This window comes from Hirundo rustica, chromosome 17 (genome assembly GCF_015227805.2).
Source record: "Hirundo rustica isolate bHirRus1 chromosome 17, bHirRus1.pri.v3, whole genome shotgun sequence".
NCBI classification, from domain to species: Eukaryota; Metazoa; Chordata; class Aves; order Passeriformes; family Hirundinidae; genus Hirundo; species Hirundo rustica.
Window position 1 is genome coordinate 7,975,061 of NC_053466.1, and position 21,567 is coordinate 7,996,627.

The 21,567-nt window shown below is 40.7% G+C and overlaps 1 protein-coding gene across 1 annotated transcript in view; it reads right to left on the reverse strand.

Annotated features, from left to right (window-relative positions):
• Positions 1–17,135: 17,135 nt before the first annotated feature.
• The window catches only part of MAPK1 (mitogen-activated protein kinase 1), a 33,200-nt gene continuing 28,768 nt past the window's right edge, over positions 17,136–21,567 (reverse strand). Inside the window, exon 9 of the mRNA XM_040081312.2 lies at positions 17,136–21,292. The gene's annotated coding sequence lies outside the window, so the exon portion shown is untranslated. The remainder of the gene's footprint in view (positions 21,293–21,567) is intronic.

Genomic DNA, 21,567 nt, shown 5'->3' on the forward strand with positions numbered 1-21,567 from the left:
TGTGCTAGTTGATTTTATTCTGCCTATCCATTTTTTAATATAATTCACATGTTTATGTCGGGGTTTTGTCATATCCTTCCTCCTTAATGGCAAATTAACAGCCAGTCTTTAACAGTACAATAAAGCCACGCTTGCATGGTAAGGAAGAAATATGCTTTGTTAAAACAGCAGGACACAAAAATCTGTGAGAGTATTTCCAGTAGGGCTTTTATTGTAATTTCCCTGTCATCTCTGTACAGCTGTAGTCTTTTAAGAACAGGAGAAAGGTGATAATCTTTTGGATTTAGCTACACTTCAGAGTGCACCAAATCCAACTTCCTAATCCAGTTCCCACAAGATGACTTGGATGAGGCATATGCTAAAGATGAACATAATAATAATTGGAATAGAAAAAGAAGCAGGGATGTAGCATAGTTTGATAGAGAAATGACGTGAAATCTGATACAGCGCATATTTAGCAATGAGCAGAAAGTCTCGGTACAAACAACGTTGATCTCTAAATTGTCCTCCCAACCCACACAGGGAGGTGTCAGTCCAGCTAAGCTGTGACTGAAACCAGAGGTGTTGGGCATGACTTACATGGCCTGGCATCTCCCTGGCTCACTGGAACTGGTGCCAAAGCTCCCACACATCCCACAGCCCCCAGCTCTCCAAGGCAATGATGTCACACTTGCACAGGCCGCCAGGGCTGCACAGCTCCCCGTGCTGGAGTGCAGCAAATGCTGCCGTACCCCTCACGCTCTCTGAAGTCCTGATGATGCTCTGATTCAGTACAAACTCAAAGTAGCACAAATCTGGCACTGTTAGTGCTGCTGTGTCTGCTTTTCTATGGGTATGAACACAACATAGGGATTCTCTCTTCTATTTACCTCAAGAAACCTGCTGTGATCTTGGTTTAAGTGTTAGGAGCTGACCAGATTACGCAGAATCGGGGATTAAAGCTTACATGACGGATAAAAAAACAACCAGCAATCCAACGTAGAATGTAGAAATGACTCTCCTTTGCAGCGATGACAAGATGGACAAGGGGGAGAAAGAAGTGCCTGTCATTCAGCAAGGACAGCAAAGGATCCTGAAAGCTGAACAGTGTTTCCATTGTTTTAACACAAGCCCTGCTTCTCTAGTGAAAGATCCAAATGACAAGGACACTGAGGCTTTCTTTCTCTTTGCTGTTTGTTTCCCTAGTAACAAATACACAAGCTGCACTGTTAGATACCATCCTTTCATCCTTTTCTCTGTCCCTTTTTCTTTTTTTTTTTTAGATTAAAACCTGTCAAGGATCTAGTCAGTGGTAGCAGGTTAAGGTTGCTTGTATGAATGAACTCCAATACAGGGCTATGTACTTGAGGGCACTGCATGTAGTGCAGTGAAATAACTTAAAACCGTGGAAGAAAAATGCTTGCATCTCAATGTCTGCATCATTACTTCCTTTGCTTCTTCAGGATATGTAAAGTCCCAAAAATTTGGAGACTTTAATCAATTTTTAAAAATCAATTGGTGTTAGAATTTCAAACCCTAAATTCTTGGTGTTAGCTGAAAGAAAACCACCAAAAGAAGGAAAAACTAATTTTTAAAACAACTAATTTAACTACTTTCCTATATGCTTGCCATAAGTGCAAGCTTAGTAATGAAAACCAAAAAATCTGATCTTGTGTTCTCAGTTTGCTCAGGTTTGTAACATTGTGTTCTCCAAGGAAAAGAAAAATGCATCTTTTTTCTCGGGACATGGCAGCAACTGGTATAAAGAGTGTAATGTAGAAATAACTGACAAAATTAATATCAAACTTCTGATTATATAATATGAAAATACAACATTATGCATTAATTGTAAACCATCTTGTTACTAGGTCATAAGTTATACTGGTATTTACCACAGTGTATTTTAGTTGCTTGTCTGGAACTGCCTGTAGGGAGATATTTCAGGTGAACAAATAAATTAGTATCCTTTCATTTGGGATGCTTTCTGAAATCAACAGAACTATTAAATTGTACCACTTGTGCCAACATAAAACCTGCAACCCCCAAAAAGATGCAGTGAAGCTGCATCTTCAGTGGATCAGGGAATATCAAGCGATGTGATCAGATGTCCTGAAACACTTTGATGTCTCAAGCTCTTCTCAAGGGGAGACTAGGCAGAGGAATTTGTTTGGGGTGGGGGCTATGAATCAAACAAATCTGTGTCATCATTTTTATGTCATGTAGACATCTGCTCATATACATATAAATGGATGTGATGTGGAAAAAAGTCAGAATCACCCAGAGCTCCAGATCCCTAATTTAGGAGAATACATGTTCTCTCTATCAGAGGGCTGAAATACACACCACTGGAGGGCAATTTGTCATCTGCAAAATCTGAATTGCTCTGTTCGTGCCAACCATCACTGTGGAAGATCTACTTTATCTCTTGTGTGACTTTTGAAATAGCAAAACCAGATGTTGATTAAACTTTTCTAATATTCAGACTAACAGATATACAAGTGTCCTACCTAGAGAAAAGAGGTTCTCCAGGGAATTACCAGCACACACACCCTTCAAGCATCAACATGCTTTAGTAGCTAGGTTAAACTTTATTATCTTTTTCCCCTGATTTTTTTTTTAAATAATTTAATATCAACTTTCAGTAGAAAACCTAGACCTTTCTCTACGTGATAACAGTAAGAGATGAGTTTTGTTTAATACTTCTTTTGGTCTTTAAACAAAAATATAAGGCCCACAAAAGAATCATCATGTTATAAGCACAGTAATGAAAATGGTGATCATAAGAACAAGTGACAGCTGTATTTATCGCTGATATTTGTATTTTGTACTAACCAAGCTGTGGAGAGATGAAGTTTTGTCTATCCTCAAAAAGCAGATGCAACTGCAGACACTGTGTGCAGGCTGTGTAAGTGGAGAAACCCGGTTGTGTCTCCTTCTCCTTATGGCTTTGGTTGTTGGCTTTGTGAAAGTCTCTCAAGAGACTCAAGAGCAGAACAGATAATTGTAGGGTGTAAATACCTGTGTGTATCTCTTAAACTTACAGCACAGTTTTTCTAATGGGAGAATTTGTAACTCTTCCATTTGTGTTTATATCTGGCACAATCAACAACAAGCTCTGGGACTGCAGGATTCACAGATCCTGTCTGTTAGTTCTGTAAGTTCCTCCTCATCGCTGAAAAAGAAGCAGTAGTTCTTTAAGTTATTTCAAGCTCCTTTGCAAGGGGTGATGTCTAGATCACCTCTGGAGACTGAAATGCCAGGACTGTTCTAACCCCTCCCTGATAGAGGCTCTGTGGTTCTGAATGCGGGGAGGGCTGGAGGCTGTGCCTCTAGCATGAAACATTGAGATTGTAGTCAAGGAGCAGACTGCACTCTACTAGGAGACTGGAAACGGCATCATCAGTTTTCCAGCTGCTCACTCCTGGTAAGTAAATTACACAGTACACTGGAATATTTAACATGCAAACAGGAGTGGCAACACAGTAAACCAGCACAACAACACGTAGAAAGTAATTGCACTTGATGAGTACCATAGCATTTAAATCAAAAAATCAGATGCTAGCAGGGATTGTCTCTATTTAGCAGAAGAGAAAGCAGAAGATGTGTTTTTCTGAGGGGAAAGGAAAAGGTAGTAGAATAAAGAGAACTACGTAAGCTTTTCAATGTATGCATACATGTTAAAAACTCCGCCCTAATGTAGGATTGTCATCTATTTCATGCAGCTATCAACTCCTTAGCTGACTGTTGGCCAGCTGTTGCTTATCTGGAAAGTTAAACCTGTGTTTTGTGAGCCACAGAAAAACAGAGATTAAATTTCTGTTTATATGTGTTTTGTAGAAACACATTATGCATATGCTTGCCTATATGTGCAAAACAGTTGACTAGAGGCAGGGATTCAAGCTTTTTCTGTGTTGGGATTGTTCAGTTTCCTTTTTTTTTTCCTTTCTTCTAAGAGATATGTTCCTCATCTTAAAACCTAGACTTATATTCCCATCTTCATTTTCCATCCTGCCCAGATTAGGGCATCCAGCACAAGCATATTCTGTCATTTCACAGATAAATAGAGCCAGAGGATTATTGTAATCATGTGGTACAACTCACCGTGGGACAGAAGCCATGTGACTGCTGATATTACTTGTCATTTAAGCCAGAACATCCCTGAGGGAAACGTGCCTTAGAACATCCTGTCTCTACAAATTGTTAATTCCTTGTTCCAGTCATTAATTACTCTCATTGACAGTTACATATATCTTATTTCTCCCTCAAATGTGTTTAATTTTTCTTTTTAGCTGCTGTTTCCTCTGTCTCCGTAAGATAGAGGAGACAGTAGGGCATGAGGGCATCCTTTTAAGTAATAGCATTTGATAAAGCACATTTTTCAATTTCTAAGTTGTTTCTATATCTCTTCTCAGATCCTTTTCCAAGGTATCAAAAGATTTCTTGAGCTGTGGGTTCCAGCAGTGGATTCAAGCATGGGACTGTCCTTTTCCTGTTCAGATAGTCATATCTATGATATGATCCTGTTCAGATCATATCTATCTGTGCAATTAATTAATCAGTTCAACTGATTCTTCGTTGAGATCCCCAAAGGCATTTCAGAATTGCTGTTCCTACTTCAAAACAAGGAATATCTTGTCTTAAGGGGCAACAGAAGGCATCTGTTATCAGGGATGACCAGCAGGTCACCTGGAGTTTTTCACAGAAGGTGAATTTCATTTCGATTCAGAGGTGAATTACAGATTTCCACAGCAAAGCAATACTCTAGGAAAAATTAAATCAAAACAGATTTTGATTAGGATTGACTTCCTGTGGCCTAATGTTTACAGGGCATCAAATTATTCTCTGGAATTATATGAAGACAGATACTAAAGAGCTGATTCTTTTTGCAATGTTGAGATAAATATAATAAGTAAAGAGTGATGTTGGCCATGGAAATTTTCTGAGAAGGACAAAAATAGAAGCTTTTCTTGTAATTAATATGAGTCTAGCATAACTTTGAAACTGAGTGAGAAGGAGATTGAAGAGAAGAACAGTATTAACAAGAAAAAACATGGATGTTCTGTTACTATCAGAGCACAAGGTTGTACACTGTAACTTGACACATATTCTTTTTAGTAACTTATCTAAAAAGCGTCTACAAAAATTGCTGGAAGGAGAACATACAAAGCAACCCCTGTCTTCCTGCTCTTCACCCTGGGGTTTTTAAATTCATTGTGGCAACTGCTAGAGCAGCCTCTGCTGCTTTATTACTTGTATTGATACATCCGATTCCGTAAGATTAACTCAAAGGCCTTATTTGCCACCCTGTAAGTTTTCCCTCCTCTTAATCTTTCCTTCTTTTTTTCCCCGTAGGTCATTTAATTCCATAAACCCCTGGAGAATGCAACTGAGTCTAAAGACCAGTTTTATTTAGACTCAAGAAAAAGCATTGCTGATTTTTATGCTTTGTGATCAGAGTTTCATTTGTAGGTTGGAACAAGCTATATATCATTTCTGTACCCTAAATACTAGATATTTCTGATTTTTGTTTTTTCCAACTCTATCTCAGTAACTGAGAAGTGAACAATCCTATTAAAACTGCTGAAGGATTTCGAGACAAAACAGCCTAACACTTCATCCCACTGGGAAGATGTGCCTGGTACTGTACTGGCTCCATCTTGTGGCTGAACCTGCACTGATTCTTGATAGCGGGTTGACGCCTCTTGCCATCATTCTTACATAAATGTTGATGAATAGGTGTGTGAACTTCCTTTATAACTTTTAGGACAAATGGCTCAAATGTTTCTGGTAATAGAGAAATGGGGAGACAGGTTGAAGACAAGATTAGCCCAAGCAAGCATTGCCCATTTCCCTGTGTAGCACTGCCAATCACAGTATTTGGTTACATCCTCCTGCTTACTGTCAGAGGAGTCTCAGCCACGCAGAGAACAAGCAAATACCAGCACTTTTTGACTCCAACCTGCACTAATGTTGATGTTCATTATTAACTTGCTGTGGCCAGTAAAACAATTCACCATTTACCTTCAAGAGTGGCCTCCAGCTTCTACCAAAACATAAACGCAGATCAGTGTTGTTTATTTTGGCAGCATTCTTTTTTTCTAAAACAAATATGTTTTTCAACTGGTTGTCATTAAACAAAATGCTAGCATTTGAATGGAAGAAAAAACCAGATACCTTTCAATTAACCTTTTCCTGCCATCCCTGAACTGTGTTCAGTAAGTGCCTCGATTTGATTGCTCAACCACTCAAACCATGAACTCAGCACAGGAAAGGAGAAAACACACAGCAGGAATTACAGAAGGCTGCCAACAGCCCGGCTCACTGGCCACATGGCTCAGCTAGTGCCTGCATCATGTCCCAGTTATGTAAGTTCATGTTTTGGTGTATAGCACAACTAGGTATTTTCTTCAGGCTGCAGAAAAGTAAATGGCTCACATTTAGCACCTTCAGTGTTGGCAGCAGAAAGGCAGTGAGCTGCCAGGGCACGCTGCATGTTCTGTTCTGTCGTGTGTCAGCCTGTGTGTTACAGGATAGAGCTTCTAACAGGCACAGTAGAAATTACATTCATCTCTAAAGATACTGCCACAGTTGCAAGATTGCAGAGATCAAGCGAACACAAATTATGATTGCAGAAACTGGTAGAGGGTTGGTTACTGAGTACAAGGCAGGATAAGACTGGCTGCACCCATATTTTGGCAGTGTTAACATGGAAGACGTATCTCCTCATCCATACAATGTGGAAACAAAGGAAGTGCCTGTTTCCAAGGAGTCACAAGCCCCAGAAAAATATGCATAGCAAGAACAGTCTCTCTTGCTATGTCATACAAAGCATCCATGATACTCAGGCGTGAGTGACAAAGCACCTTTGCCTTGTAATGTAGCTGCCAAGCTGGAAAACATTCCATGTCTAAAAATCCATTTTGTATCCCCTGCAGACATGCTCAGAAATCTGAAAATAAGTACAGGTCTGCAAGACTGCCACAGTGAGTTAATAGTGTCAAAGTCTCGCTCTCTCTGCTGTACATCATACCCATTTCATAAAGCAAATCCACTCAGACCTGCATTACAGTTTTTTGTGAATGATTCCTTGCTAGATTTCATACCAAGAAAAAAATCTTTGCATTGAGTGTGTCACTTGGTCAGGAGGCACTTTGCACACAGTACGTACCTGCTGTGATCTGTGCAGTGCTATACAGCTGCTGAATGCTCTCTCTGTTCTGCTCTGGTACTGACATGTCTGTCAGAATGTTTGCTGAGCCTGGCACAGGGATTACTGCAGCTTGTGGCCCAGGGAGGCAGCACAGGAGAGGAACGGGGTGGCCAGGCTGCTGCAACCACAGCATCATCCGTGTTTGAAATGACTGGAACAAGGGTGGGAGGAAGCTATAAGAGACTCTCTTAAATCTGCTCGAGACAGCAGCATCCAGCACTACACATAAAAGTTACCAGGCGTGTGTAATGTAATGTAATAACAATTACTTAAAATAAAGGCAGAGGTAATGCTGCTGCTTCATGTTCCACACTGTGCCAGGTTAGAAGGTTGTTGTCTGGTAACAGAGGGGTGAAATGCAAATATTGCAACGCCATCTCACCTATCTAAGTTCTGGAGAGGCCAGCGCTCAGGTGGATCTTACCCACACCAGCTGGGGGTTACAATCTTCAACATCTTTCTCTGCATCCATATATTCCAGAAAAGTAGTGCCGATGCTGGCATACCATGCAAAGGAACTCTCACAGGTGCCTTTGTCCTGTGTTTTTCTGAAACCTGTTTTGCATCCTATGTTTTGGTTTTATATTCCCCGGTATCCTTGAGAAGACCCTGTTCTGCCAGAAATATCCACATTCCAGTGCCTTTCTGGGGTATCTCAGACTTGGGTTCCTTTTGGGACCTCTGGATGGCTCAGGGGGCACAGGACAAAACTAAACCAGCTGCTCTGGCAGGAGCACACAAGCAGAAGTCAACATAACTCACATTTGATCAAAAAGCTGATTCTTGCTCTTGTGTGAGCTAAAGAATTATAGAGCAGAGCAGACAGCATTAACTGGGTGAGCAGGGTGCAAAGCAGGGCATGGAAACTGGCAGAAAAGCTACTGGAACCAGCAAAATCCCCTGAGCATCAGCATACAGGAACTTCCCACAAGAGGCTTTGCTGCTGCTACAAACAAGATTCTGCAACCCCTTGGATATTGTTACAAGGGAGAAATGTGTCATCTTAGCTGGGGGTATAAAACACAGCCACAGGCTGGTAAAGTTCATTTTTCGTGTTACAAGCTATAATACTGTTCTCTTAGTCCTCTATCTTGAATTGCTCTTTTGATACTTCTGCCAGTATGTATGGAACAGGGGGATGGGAACAGAGATGAGAAGAACAGATTGTACCAATTTTGACAATCATAACTAGCATAATCATAATCGTTAATATTCATATTAAGTTCCCAGTGCCTCACCTTGCTTCTGTGCTTCACTGCCTAGCACGGTGGGGTGCATTTTTCGTAGGTGGTTGGAATTGCTTGGACCTGCACCAGAAACGAGGGGAAAAAAGGAAGAATGATCAAATCAGTCCCACGCAACAAAATTGTCTTTAAATCCTGATTTCTACTGCCTTGACCAGTCATACTGTACACTCACTGCAGGACTCGGACTGCTTTAAAATAACACAGCTAAACAAATAGCCAAACCCAAAACAAAAGAACCCCTGAACCCACTACATAAAAATAGAAATGATTCATCTACAGTTTCAGAGATATGTTTGTGTTGTGCCCTGTCACTAGATTAGCCTTTAACAAACATTGGAGCTCTAAAGTAGAAGACTTACATGATATTTTTCTGGACAGTCTGGGTATTCATATTATTAAAAATCCTGCTTTTTAATGATCGTGGTTGAGTGCCGTCAGCAAGGTCTTTATTTGTATAACGCAGCTCATGGCAGCTTTCCCCCAGCAGATGGCCTGAGCACAGCCATGACCATCCCCACAGCTTTGCAGCACTGAGCTCTGAGCTGCGGTTACGCTTTCTTATTTCCTTCGAAAGCACTTATTTGGATTTAAACGGAGGCAAGGTTTCTATTACAAGACTGAATAAAGTGTCATTACGTCATTTCTAGGGCCGATTTTATCTGTTATTTTTGCTTTCTGGAGACTAGATCACCGTTGCTGAAAAATTTGACCAGCGAACAAAACTAATAGCAAACATTACACAAAACGGGATTTGATCTGTAGAAAATATGTGTAAAATCCAGTACCTGAAACGTGCAATGTGGCACAAGAATGAAAGCTCAGCCCGGGAGCAGGAACAGCTCGAACTGTGGCAGTGCCAGGAAGGGCAGCCTGTGCTGCGAGGGGCTCAGCCTTTGCATCTCTGCGGCAGCTGAAGGCTCTGTACAAACCAGGATCATCCTTCACTGCCAATGTCTCCCAGTCAAAACAGAAAAATGATGCGAGGGGTAGCTCCCTTCATACCCTACACCCAGCGGGACTGAAATAAGGGTGGAAGTGATTAAAGGATAGATTCCATGCCTAAATCTGTCTTGATCACTGTATTTCTTAAAAACTGCAGAGTTTAGCAGTATAAGGTATTAACAAGTATGAACTGAAGATCTACATCCCTGCTCCCCTTGAGCAGGTCCTTTTCAGCCCCATGCAGCCCAGAGGTGACCAGGTCACCACATCTGCACTGTCAGCAGGGTTTGGGCCAGGTGACCTTCAGAAGTTCCTTCCAGCAGAATTTTTCTATGGTTGCCTTCAGGAACTCAGCTACATCTAATGGCACTGAATTACAGAAAATTCTCAGGATGTGTCATCATCGAGATGGCCACATCACTCAAGAGTGCTCCTTTAAAAACTTCAGGGGGCTCCAAGTATCAGTACCTTGTTATCTAAAAGTCTTTCATACCTTTTCTAAGTTGCAGTCCCATGAGTAGCTCCACACAGCTCTGGCCCTTTCTCTCCTTCTCTCTTCCTTCTCCATTTCCAGTTTGCTGCTTCCTGCCCCTGGCACAGCCACCTTACCCTGTCTGTCCCTCACACGACCTCCTGTCCCTTCCTCCTCACAGCACTGCCAGCAGACTCCAAGCAACTCCTCTCCCAGTTAATTCACTCTTTTATCACCCCCATAACTGTGAGAGCAAGGCTGTTCCCAGTCTGTTCATTAACACATCTGCAATGTATGGGGGGCAAGGGTGCCTTTAGCACTATCTCTGTCATCCCACAAGGATGGACTGCCTGTTATCCAGGAAGGCCAGGCATTCATCTGACCCCAGCACAGCCTTTAAAGTGTAAGAGGGCTAAAGAGAAAATAAATGATTGCACAAGACATCAAATGGAAACAAAATCATTGCAAGAAGATACCAGGCAGCACACCTCTGGCTGTGCCCATTACTTCCTCAGGGAGACTGGGCACTGGACTGGGTGAATCCAGTTTTGGGGCTGGTTTAAGAAAACCAGCATGGCATTGGAAAACCCACCCAGTAGTATTGTAGCAACTGCTGATTGCCAAGCCCTGGAAGCTGACAGCCCATGGTGTAGTCTCCAGCAGGAGGAATTGTGCTCACAGGAAGACAGCATGAGCTGGGTTTACATTCTGTATTTCCCTCAAGCTTTTCAGAAATTAGTTAGCATTTCACTGCCTGAATAGGTGCAAAGGGTTTACAGATGCATTTATTACCCCTAAACAGGCCATACAAAGAGTTTGTAATTTTTACTAGTTTACCTGAAGATTATTTTATTCCAGGGAATGGAAGGCTTCACGCCCCCTGCTCCAAAAACTAGCACAGTTAGCAAGCAGGAGCAAGACAGATCACTGAAAGGCAATCACAATTCTTTTCACAGTGAAAATTACCAGATATTCAAATGATTCATACATTCAAGTAAAACCAAAATATACACATGCAAAATTTCAGTAATTGAACACAAACATGTCATCATGAATCCATTCTCAGTGCAAGTGAATGCCAAGACAATTCCTGAGTATCCTGAAATGAGCACCTTAAGAGCTGAAATAGACTCTTCTGCCTTATTAATTGCTACCTTTGTTTGATGAGGAATGTGGCAATTTGCAGACAGAAATATTTATACAAGAAATGCCACAGGCTTCATTGTTGCTGCTCACCTCTCTACCCACCCAACCCACCTGGATTTTAATCACCACCTTCAGACAATCCCTGTTGCACACACAAATTTCATTCATCAAGCACATTGATTTGAAGATATTTTTGTTTTCTAGTCCCTTTTCCCCCCCCGAGATTTAATTCAATAGCTATTACAGACATGGCATTTTATTCTAAAAAGGATTGTATTTGTATTTATTCTTCGAGCTAAATGTTTAGATTAATATGCTTGTTGTAAATAAACTCTATTACCCCTTGTAGTAAAAGGCCACAAGTTCCTGCTTTGAGAAACTATTTGATCCATGTTAAGTAAAATTGTTTCCAGAAAAATGTTTCCATGTGGTATTTGCCTCTTAATTCACTTCAATACCTTTGGAAGACTCAGGCTCCCAAACCCTGTATGTAACAGTTGCAGGGAAGGAGGTTTAAAGGGAAGAAAACAATGAAGAATTAGAGAAGCAGTTAAAAGTTGGGAAGCAGAAATACTGTCATCTCCAAAAAGTGAGTTTTTCCTTGCAGACATGAAAGACAGCTGACTGGAGCCTCAGGTAGTTGGGAATTACAAGCTGCTTCTCTCTTCAGCACTGCAGAAAATTCAGCCATTTGAATAACTTCTAAAAGTATTTCATATTCACCTCCCCAAAGAAAAGACATGAAACCCCTTAAATTTTATCTGCTGCTGCACTGCCTGATGACAACACAGGGACACCTGTGTTCACGAGGGCAAATCCTTCTGAAGGCCTTCACACCTGGCTGCTCCTTCCATCTCGTCAAGATCGATTTCTAGGAGGGAGCACTGCTCCTGAGCATGTCTCCCAGCTCCTGGCATTCCTGCTGTCCCTCTGCTCCAGCCCAGCCATGCAGCCTCTGCTGCTCCACTGCCGGCCTCGACACCCGCAGAGAGTGCAGCAGAGCAGCGCATGTGGATTCTGAACTAAAACACAGCACTTCGTGTTCTCCACACAGGTCACACCTCTTCCACGCTTCCGCCCCGCTCTCACTTGGACAGGAAACACCAAGAGGCTCCAAGGACACAACGCCCCAGCAGCAGCTTCCTCATCAGCCGCCCACTGTAAATAATCCTGTGTTCTGTACTTGCTATACAAATGGTTAGAGGTATTTCAATAAAACTGTATTATTGCTCCACTGACAATCAGTCTGACAGAAGGGTTGATTTGCTGTCAGCTGGCAAATAATGTAGCAACGTTCCTGCCTAGGAATAGTTGCTGTCAATGCTGGGGTTGCCTGGAACTTGTCAATAGGACCAGATTGCTGTGGAGGCTGGTCAGCAAAAGGTTCCTCATACAAGGCACAGGCACAACCTTCATAATCCCCAAGCGATCCTCCAGGGAAATGCTGTGAGGATTGACAGCTAAGGCAGTGTCACACGTGTACAGAGCAGCACCACAAATAACTAGATTGTGCGTTTACAGTAATTTTATTTACAAGTTATCACATGACACCTGTAGTACTACAGTTTTTATAACACCATTAGCAGAAAAGTAAGTCACATCTAAGAGGAGTAGGAGGCAGCAGAGAAAAATGTGCACAGAGAATTGCAGAAAGGCTATTTAGCTCTAACTGAAAGTAGGTATTTTTCTACAGACTTAGAAAGCAAGAAGGAATATACGTAGAGAAGAACAAGGTCTTCAGCCCTCTTATTTCTATAGCATGAAATTTTTTTGTACAGTGACAATTTAGTATAATGAGTACTACACTAGCAGTCAAATGCAAGTGATATGGAGAAAACTCTCTTAGTATCTTGCCTTTTTGAGCACCCAGAAATGAAACCCAAAGCTTCCCTTTGAAGGGAGTTATCCAGGGCTGGTTTACTTGCGGAGCCAGTAGGGCAGAATTGCTACTGGGGGGCAGGAGGGAACAGAACTTACGACTAGAGTTCCCAAGCATTGCATATTGCCTGTAAGGTCTTATCTAGTCTTAAGCAGTTGGTGAGCAAAAGCCAGTTGCAGCATTCCACAAGTCTTTTTACAGTGCCATGCTCTAAAGCCGAGTACAGTTTAGCAGAATCCCAAGTTTAAGCAGAGAAAAAAGCCCTTCTGCTCTCTTATCATCCTCGGCTCTAATGATGCTGGTGTTGAGCCTGGGCCTTTCTCAAGAGGAACAATGTGAAGGAACAAATCTGGAGAAAGACTCTAGACTTAGATGTATTCTGATGACAAGACTCACAAGATAATAAGCTTAATGCAGCACCAGGTGCAACCCTTTTCTGCTTCCAAGTACAGCAGCAGCTTCTAGAAAGCAAACCAGTGTTATTCAGGACCTGGTTTTCCTCCAGACGTCTTTAATAGCCTGGAGCGACTGACAGTGCACACAATCCATGCAGTGGCCGCAAAGACAATGAAAATACAAGCTGCACAGTAATAATTATTTCCACTACTAACTGCACACAGGGTATATTGCTTTTGGTACAATGCCATTTATTGTCACAAGAAGAAAACCAGTGATTAAGTTGAGCACATGAATTATGCAGACCTTTGCCATGCTGGAACAACAGCATATTTTACTTACAGAAATGTCACCAAGTCAGCTGTAAAAACAGCTTAACACAATTCATCCAAAATACCAAGCATATCCTCAAATCCAAGTTTATATTCAGTTTAACTACAACAGAATGATTAAGAAATAGTTTTGTTTTCAATCCCCACTTTTGTTTGGAGTGCTGCACTTACACTGCTTGAAGGGAAACAGAACCAAAACACGGAGCTAGTGACAGCCACAACACCCACTGAAATATTTGAGTGGGCAAACTGGCCTGCAAGTTTGTGTCCCCTCCACACCTGTACAAACCTACTGAGAAAGCCTGCAAAGGTATGCATGTGTACAAAAACTAACAAAAAGCTTTTTAAAAACACAGAATGCATTAAAAAGTCTAAAGCGTGAACTCTTGAGTCAGTAGTGCCTCAACTATAAGTTAGAATGTCTGTGAGTTTTAACACTTCCAGGAACAAAGAAAGGATTTTTATTCCAAATTTCTTTTTCAGTACTAGCTATCAAAGTTAAAGGTGACCTAGGAGAAAGGCTTGACTAAAAAACCTTCCAGCTGTCTTGTGGTATCATCAGTTCAGTGAGTCTCAAGCCAAAATTCTGAATATTCAGCATTTTTGCATTTGCAGTTTTAAGGCAGAAAAAGATGTTCACAGCAAGCCATTTAAGTCTTGGGTGTTACAAAAAAATCACAAACAACAAACCAAACAACCAAACCACCTCCCTAAAAGATGCATCTCAAGTCTTTTAGTAATAGCAAATTAAAAAAAAAAAATTCTATGGCATTCTCTTACAGCTTTGGGTTTGTTGGAGTTTCTTTGCTAAAAAAGCCTGGATTTTCAGACATAGATCACACATCACAGATAGAGATTAACATCTTCCATTACTTCTAAGTTGTGTGTTCAATGTCAGAATGAAACTCGCAAGGTGGAGTAAGAGATCCCTGCAATGCCAATGCCCTGGCTGGTGCCATCCCAGGGCTGATCCAGACTGGAGCTGCTCTGCACTATCTTGGTTTTCTCCCCAGAGCCAGCAGTTGAACCAGGGCTCCAGGGTCAGCCACCCGTACCCAGCTCTCTGAAGCACACCATGTCCTTGGCTCTGCTGTATAGAGGCAAAAAAATGAAAGACACAAATAAAAGCAGAGCTGTGAGACTGCAGGAATCTACAAGCGTGCAAGTTAAGGAAAAGTAAGAACAAAGGGGTGAAGTCATCAAGCCAGAGCCGACAAGGGACTTTGGAGAAAGATCCCAACATGGAAAGTGCAAACCCCTGAGGAAGAGCAGTCACTGGAACTCAGTGAGATCAAAGGTCAGCCCAGTGCAAGCAGCAAGGCAAGGAGACAAGGAGGAGCAGTGCTGCAGGCAGCAGCCAACAGCTGAGTGCACACAAACTCACAGACTGGGAAGAGAAATGCAAGTGTTTTTATTACTGTCTTTTTAGGGGAGAAAACATTGCAAAGCCAAGACCCCGGTAAAGTATTTCTTGCTCTTTTCAGGGAAATCAGAAATGGAAGACTTGAAGTCTTCTCTCTTCAGTCTTCACATACAAGCTACATCTGTACTAAACTAGAAGGATCATACATTTCTCTACCCCACTAATCAATCAGCTGGAAAGAGAAGGAGCTTCAGGAAAAATGGGCTCTGTGTGTGTGCATGTTGAGAAGAAAATGAGAGGCAGCTTTAGGGAAGTTGCAGGAAGTTTTTAGTATTCACAAGGTACATCAGTTTAACAGGATCAATAATCTGCTGTTTATCATCAGAAAGCTCACAAATCCTGTAGAAAAAAGATTTTTTTGTAACAACTTGTTTAGACTCACTTTAAACACAGAGAAAAGTGAACTGCCAATAGCAAGTTGTACTGAAAAAAAAGGCAGTTTTAGAAAACACATGAAGAGTTATCCATGTAATTTATAAATTACAGGGAACAGACAGAGGGGTAACAGAACAGTCCTCACATCCAACTCCCAAGACCAGGCTTCACACAAGCAGCTCATGAGCAGAGCTGCATTTCTGACAGGGATGTGAACCCCTCTGACACCAGGGTGGTGTTCAGCAGACACACTGAAGTTGCATTTGGAAGAAGAGTTGAGGCTCTAGAACTCCTTCTGAAGCCACCTGGACTCATGTGGTGAGAGGACACATCAGAGCAAGGTAACCACCAACAGACACAGCATACGTTGATGCGATGATGTTTGTGAGTCTTCTACATGCCTCAAATGTTTTTGATTTTTTAAGGTTTTCACTGTTACACATATGCAATTTAGCAGGATAACTGAAGATGAAACATGCACAACACAGAATTATCTTTGGTCTGCAAAGTCCTGTGTCAGAGTTCTACACTTTATGCTTTATGCCATCAGACGTACATTAATCTCTTCCAAAAAACACGGCTTGTACTCAAAAGCAGCTCCTTGCCAGCCTTCCTGAGTATTTGAGTGCAGCATCTGCCCAGCACCTAGGGGTGCTCACTGGAACCACCACCCCAACCCACGTGCCCAACAGCTCAGGAATGCCCACTACACCTGAAGCTTACAGATGGAGTTTACAGCCAGTTCTGGTGAAACACAGGAAATCTGTGTGATATTTCAAACTAATCCCACTGAAACAAGGATCACAACAACATTAAGTCAATCAGTTGCTTGCCAAAAGCTTCCTGGAGCCAAGCAGCTGTGCAGTTGTACCTTGAAGTCCCTCCCTGATGTGCATGTTATGGTGAACACACCTTCTGCCAGGGAACAGCCACAGCCAACAAAAATGGAACACACAGAAACATGGCAAAAATGAAATTCTGTATTATTCTTGGGGAGAAAGAAATCTGTACTCTGCAGTAAAAGCCAAGGAAGGGAACAAGACATGAATTTTTACAAGCCAATTCTCAGAGCTATTATAGACCGGTCAGGTATAGTTAAGCTTTCTTTAGTTCCAGGTCACATTTTTTGACTTTTCATATTAATTAGAGAAGTTTTTAGCTGCCATTATCCAGCTACACCTTTAAAGAGTTCAGTACTTTGAAGAAGAATTAGAAGTCCATGACAGGGATATGAACTTACTTGCACTGCTCCCAGAACTCTCACATTTCAAACCCCTGGTTGGAGAAGAGCCTTTTTGTACTGAAATGAAAACATTTGGTTTCTAGGGATTATGCAAGCAATAATTTTCAAGATTTCATTGGGAACAGTGCAATATGAACATCCATATAAAGAGTGTCAAAAAAGCCTGTGAACCATCAGATACACTGAAATTGATTTGCATCACTCAGCAGGTGAAGATTTCATCATTTTCTCATACCAAAGATAAAACATCTCTGCCTGTCTATAAAGAAAGCTCATCTGTGGGTTTTTTTTTTCCTTTTGGATGGCTTCCCTAATTTAATTCCAAGCTGGCCCAGTTCCACAGGGGGACACACACCTTGAGCAGTTACAGCTCTTGCCTGCAGGCTGCTCCCCCTGCACTTCCAAGGAGGGGCAGTTTTGGATCAGCCAATGGACCAGCTCAGGGCAAAGCAAAGTCCCAGTTGTTCTAGATATGCACGGAACTATGCTGGTTTGGTAATACAGGGACACAATTTAATGATTTTCTTTGCATTTGTTTTTACAAGATTCAGATGCCAAAAACAAAACAGAACATTAAGTTACCTGATTTAAAAAAGAAAATCACAAACGTTTACAACATCAAAAGAATAAGACGAAATATAAACCTTTGCTACTTACAATTGATCTATACAGATTAACCAAATCACAAATCTGTCACAATATAAATGTTTAATTGTTACAATGAATAAGAACATACAGAAAATGATTTATTTATTTTTTTATAAAATCTTCCTTTGCTTTTTTATTTTAAACTTACCATTAACTAAATTAGCTATGCAGGACTTGTGGGGTACATGACTAAGAAGGCACCAACAGTACAAAGCAAAGACAAAGCGGTTTGAGTATTTTAAGAGTGCTCTACACTGATACAACACGAGAAAAGGCAACAATAGTAAGTAAACCAGCTGCAACCTTTAAAAATTTGTTCTAGATTTACACATGTAGTCCAACTTCTACATTTCCGCCGATGTGTCACTTGGTTTGATCACAGCACATGCTACAAAAACCACTGTAAGCTTCACTTTACTAATGTGCACTTTTCACTAATTTAGTGTCTTGGTTTCAATTGTTAACTAAATCATTTTGAACCACAAATGTATTTAAAACTTAGTAAAAGGATTGTTTGGACTTTTTTGTTTAAACCACTGCATTTACAAAAATATTTCCCCTAAAATCTGGGATTGCTTGAAGACATTGCTGTACAAATATAAAAGTACTATGCAAGGGACCAAATTCTTAAGTATATGGTGTGTATGTATAGACTTATATTTATACCATATCACTGTGCTGTAACAACACAATAAATTTATCAATAACCAAGGACTATATAAACTACACTAACATAAGCAAATATATATTAATAAAGTTTAAATCTATAGTACAGTTGCTCAGCAAACAACTTCGACATGGTATAAATATATCGTAGCATATTACAGTGGGCAGCAACAACAGGTTTTTCTCTCTCTCGTTCTGCAAGGAAAGCCCTGCTCAGCTCCTCAGGTTTTGTTTGGCCACTGCAGAGTTCTGTCCCCACTGCCACTCCCGGAAGCTCCCGGCGCACGCGGCCCAGCTCTGGTGTCACAGGCGTGAGGAAGAGTCTGGCCACAGGCAGGACGGCAGAGTCAGACGCTTGTTTGCCAAAGCATCCATGAGAATTTTGTGTTTGCATATTTTTCTTCAGCTGTAAGGTTGGAATGTTTTTGACAGTGAACTGTTTACATTCCTTATTCCCAAAGCATCTTTACCATGAAATATGCAAGCTACTTCGATTAAGAGTTGCTGTTCTCCGCTCTGAAATATAAAAACTGCATAAAGAAAAGAACCCAATGTAAAATGATGAAATAACTGACCTAACACAGTGTTGTTAGAGGCACCTTCTTTAAACTATTTTCAAAACCTGACCAAAAAAAAAAAAAAAAAAAAAAAAAAAAAAAAAATCATGCTTCAGCATTTGATGCATCAACAAATTCAACCCAACAATGTTTACTGAATTCAGTAAAAGACTGATGAATGTGGTTACCGATCCTGATGGATGCCAATTGGATTCAGCAAAAGTAGTTAAGGAAGAAAGCCCCAAAGCACCAGACATTAGGTAAAGCAAACCCTCGGCTTCTCACTCAGAAAGACAGGATGCAAGGATAAGTCTATGACTCCCCAGACATCCCAAATTAAAGTAAGTATTTAAAAAAAAAGAATTGGGAAAGAGAAAGGTGAAGTAAGCTGCCAAAGTTCTTCCTTAATAAATTAAAACTGAGGTGTTACAAACTAATTTCAGTAACAGTCATCTTTCCAACCGTGCCAAAAATGATTCCTGTTGTAATGATGATCATGCAAGTAGCAGAGATTCTAGAAATATTTCTACTTTTCAAAACTGAGTGAGAAAAGCATTTTGGTAGAGATGTGTAGAAAGGTCGAGAGAAATTTCTACACTGGTATCAACAGTCAAGTGCGTATTTCTTCTACAGAAATGTTTTTAGCATAGGTTCCATACCATGATTCCATGACCACTTGTGCAGCATCCTGACCAAGCTCCAAATTTGTTCCCCACAACAGAGATTTATGTATCACAGGAACTTCCTAATAGAAAATGCCCTTTATTGATGAACCCTTGCTTATTAAAAATTAGTTTTGGCAGACTAATACTTAAACTATAGGAAAAAGAAAATTTTGAAATGGAATCTTGTAAGCACCCTTATCTACTGGATTCTAAGTTAATGGCTTTCTAGATTTCTCTGAAGAGCAGACTAAATGGTATGAGGAAGCCTGGAGTTATTAACCAGCCAGCATCCTTATGTACTACAGTAGCAATTGAACCTGATTTCCATTCAAAGACATAACCCAAGAGGAAACCAAAAACTAATTCTTAATGTTAATGTGAAGATATAAGATTTAAATTTATTTCCAGGAATTACAAGTGCATTTTGTTCATATTAGCAAGCAGTCTTTATACAATCCATTCTTCACTGCTGCCAAAATAAAATGAGAAAAAGACAGCAGAGATATGAAAAGCTAAAAATAGAATGATTTTTCCTAAGTTATTTGTTGAATAGCATTTCAGTTGAACACAACTCAGAGGTAACAATAGATTATTTTTTTTTCTCAATCATAGGCATGTGGCACTTAGACAATCATCTTTGCACAGAAAGCTTTAACAGTCATGCGAGGGCACAGTAATTATTTTAAACAAGGCAAATTTCTCACCACAGAGAGCAGTGGGGAAAGAAAAGGAGGCACTGCACTGGAACATAACACCTAGTAAACTCCACATTATACAATTTCAGTAACAAATACTTGAAAAGATCATTAAAAGGTATACAATTTTAAATGTTATTTAGTGCTAGCTTTGTTTGGTTGTCCTAACTCAGCATTATCAGAAAAGTTTGATAGTACTTGACAACAGAACAGTACTTCATGTCACGAGCTCATGGAGGCTTGATTACAAATCACCATAGTGTAGGTTGCAAGAAATGAACTTGAGATGCTGACATGCTGTAGGAGCAAAAGTAAAATCAAACTTTCTCATTTGAAGATGCAGTGTTCCTCTCTGCAAGAATCTGAATGTCAGTGATTAGATTCAAATGTCAAAACTATCAATCCTCATTTGAAGCATTTCATTGGTATGCAGGATGTAGACTGAGTTAATTAACATCATATTTTGGTTTCTTGCTTGCCACCAGATACGGTTGCCTTGCCCAGGAAAAGCACTGGCCATGGGGTCATGGTGCCATCGTGGTCTGTGTTAACCCTTCCAGCACTCAGGGAGCAAACAGCAGCTGCAGCTGCCACCTTGCCTTTGCACAGGCCGTACAAACACTACTGCGTGGTAGGAACTTTGGGAGCACTGTGCTTCCAACGTGGGTAAACTGTAAATGATCTCTCTTAGAAAAAGCAGGGAGAAAAAGGTACAAATTTTGTCAATACATGGAAAAATGTTTCTTAGGTGAATTCAGTTAACTTGGGTTCCTATGTGGCTCTTACACCGGATAGAATACCTGTATGTACAGCACAGGACACCCAAACAAGTGCATAAGCAAGATTAACATGAACACAACTTATGCTGCGATCCATAGCATAATGGTACACTCTGCTGGATGCTAACCAACCATTTCTATTTAAAAAGGACGTGCAAAAAAAATCTGGGATGTCACTGACTTAAAGTGCCCTGAATAGTAGCTTTTCTAAAAAAAAAAAAAAAAAAAAATAAATGCCAGCGACTTCAGTAAAGTCAGAAAAACATAGTTCATGGTGTAAACGTCTTACAGGTTAATGAATTATCTTCTTGGATATTGATCCAGGAGTGAAAGGAACCACTGCATCTTTCAAACCAGAAAGCAAGCAGTTAAAACACGGGCAGCAGTAGGTGCACGTACAGTACAGTACTGCAACAGGTCAACAATGGGCATTACGCATAGGAGTGTCAATTACAATTCTTCAGGCTTAAAAGATTCATTGAAAGCATGAAAAGCCAAAACTACCAGGAACCGCCCTCCTGAATGGCTCAAAGGAGTTAGTGGATAAGCTGAGAGAGGCCACAAGACATGACCAACAATAAAGAACTGGGAAGAGGAACAGCAACGTTTGAGCATGCCCAGTCCTTTAAGTCCTTGTCCTACAAAAGAGAGCAGAGACATATTTCAGTGAAGGAAGTTTAACATCACCTTTTAAAACAAGCCCTTTCCTATTTCTGTGCTCAGTGCACACTGTGTTTACCATGAGGCAGAGCCAGCAGGATCTATAGCGTTAAAAAAGAATTCAGAGACAGTGGATTATCACGGCATTCCATTTTAAACTCTTAGTTCTTCAAAAGATTAGGAAAATTAAACATAACTAATCAATGAAGTACATTGTTTGTCTGAACCAAAAATCTGTTATTTTCATATTGCT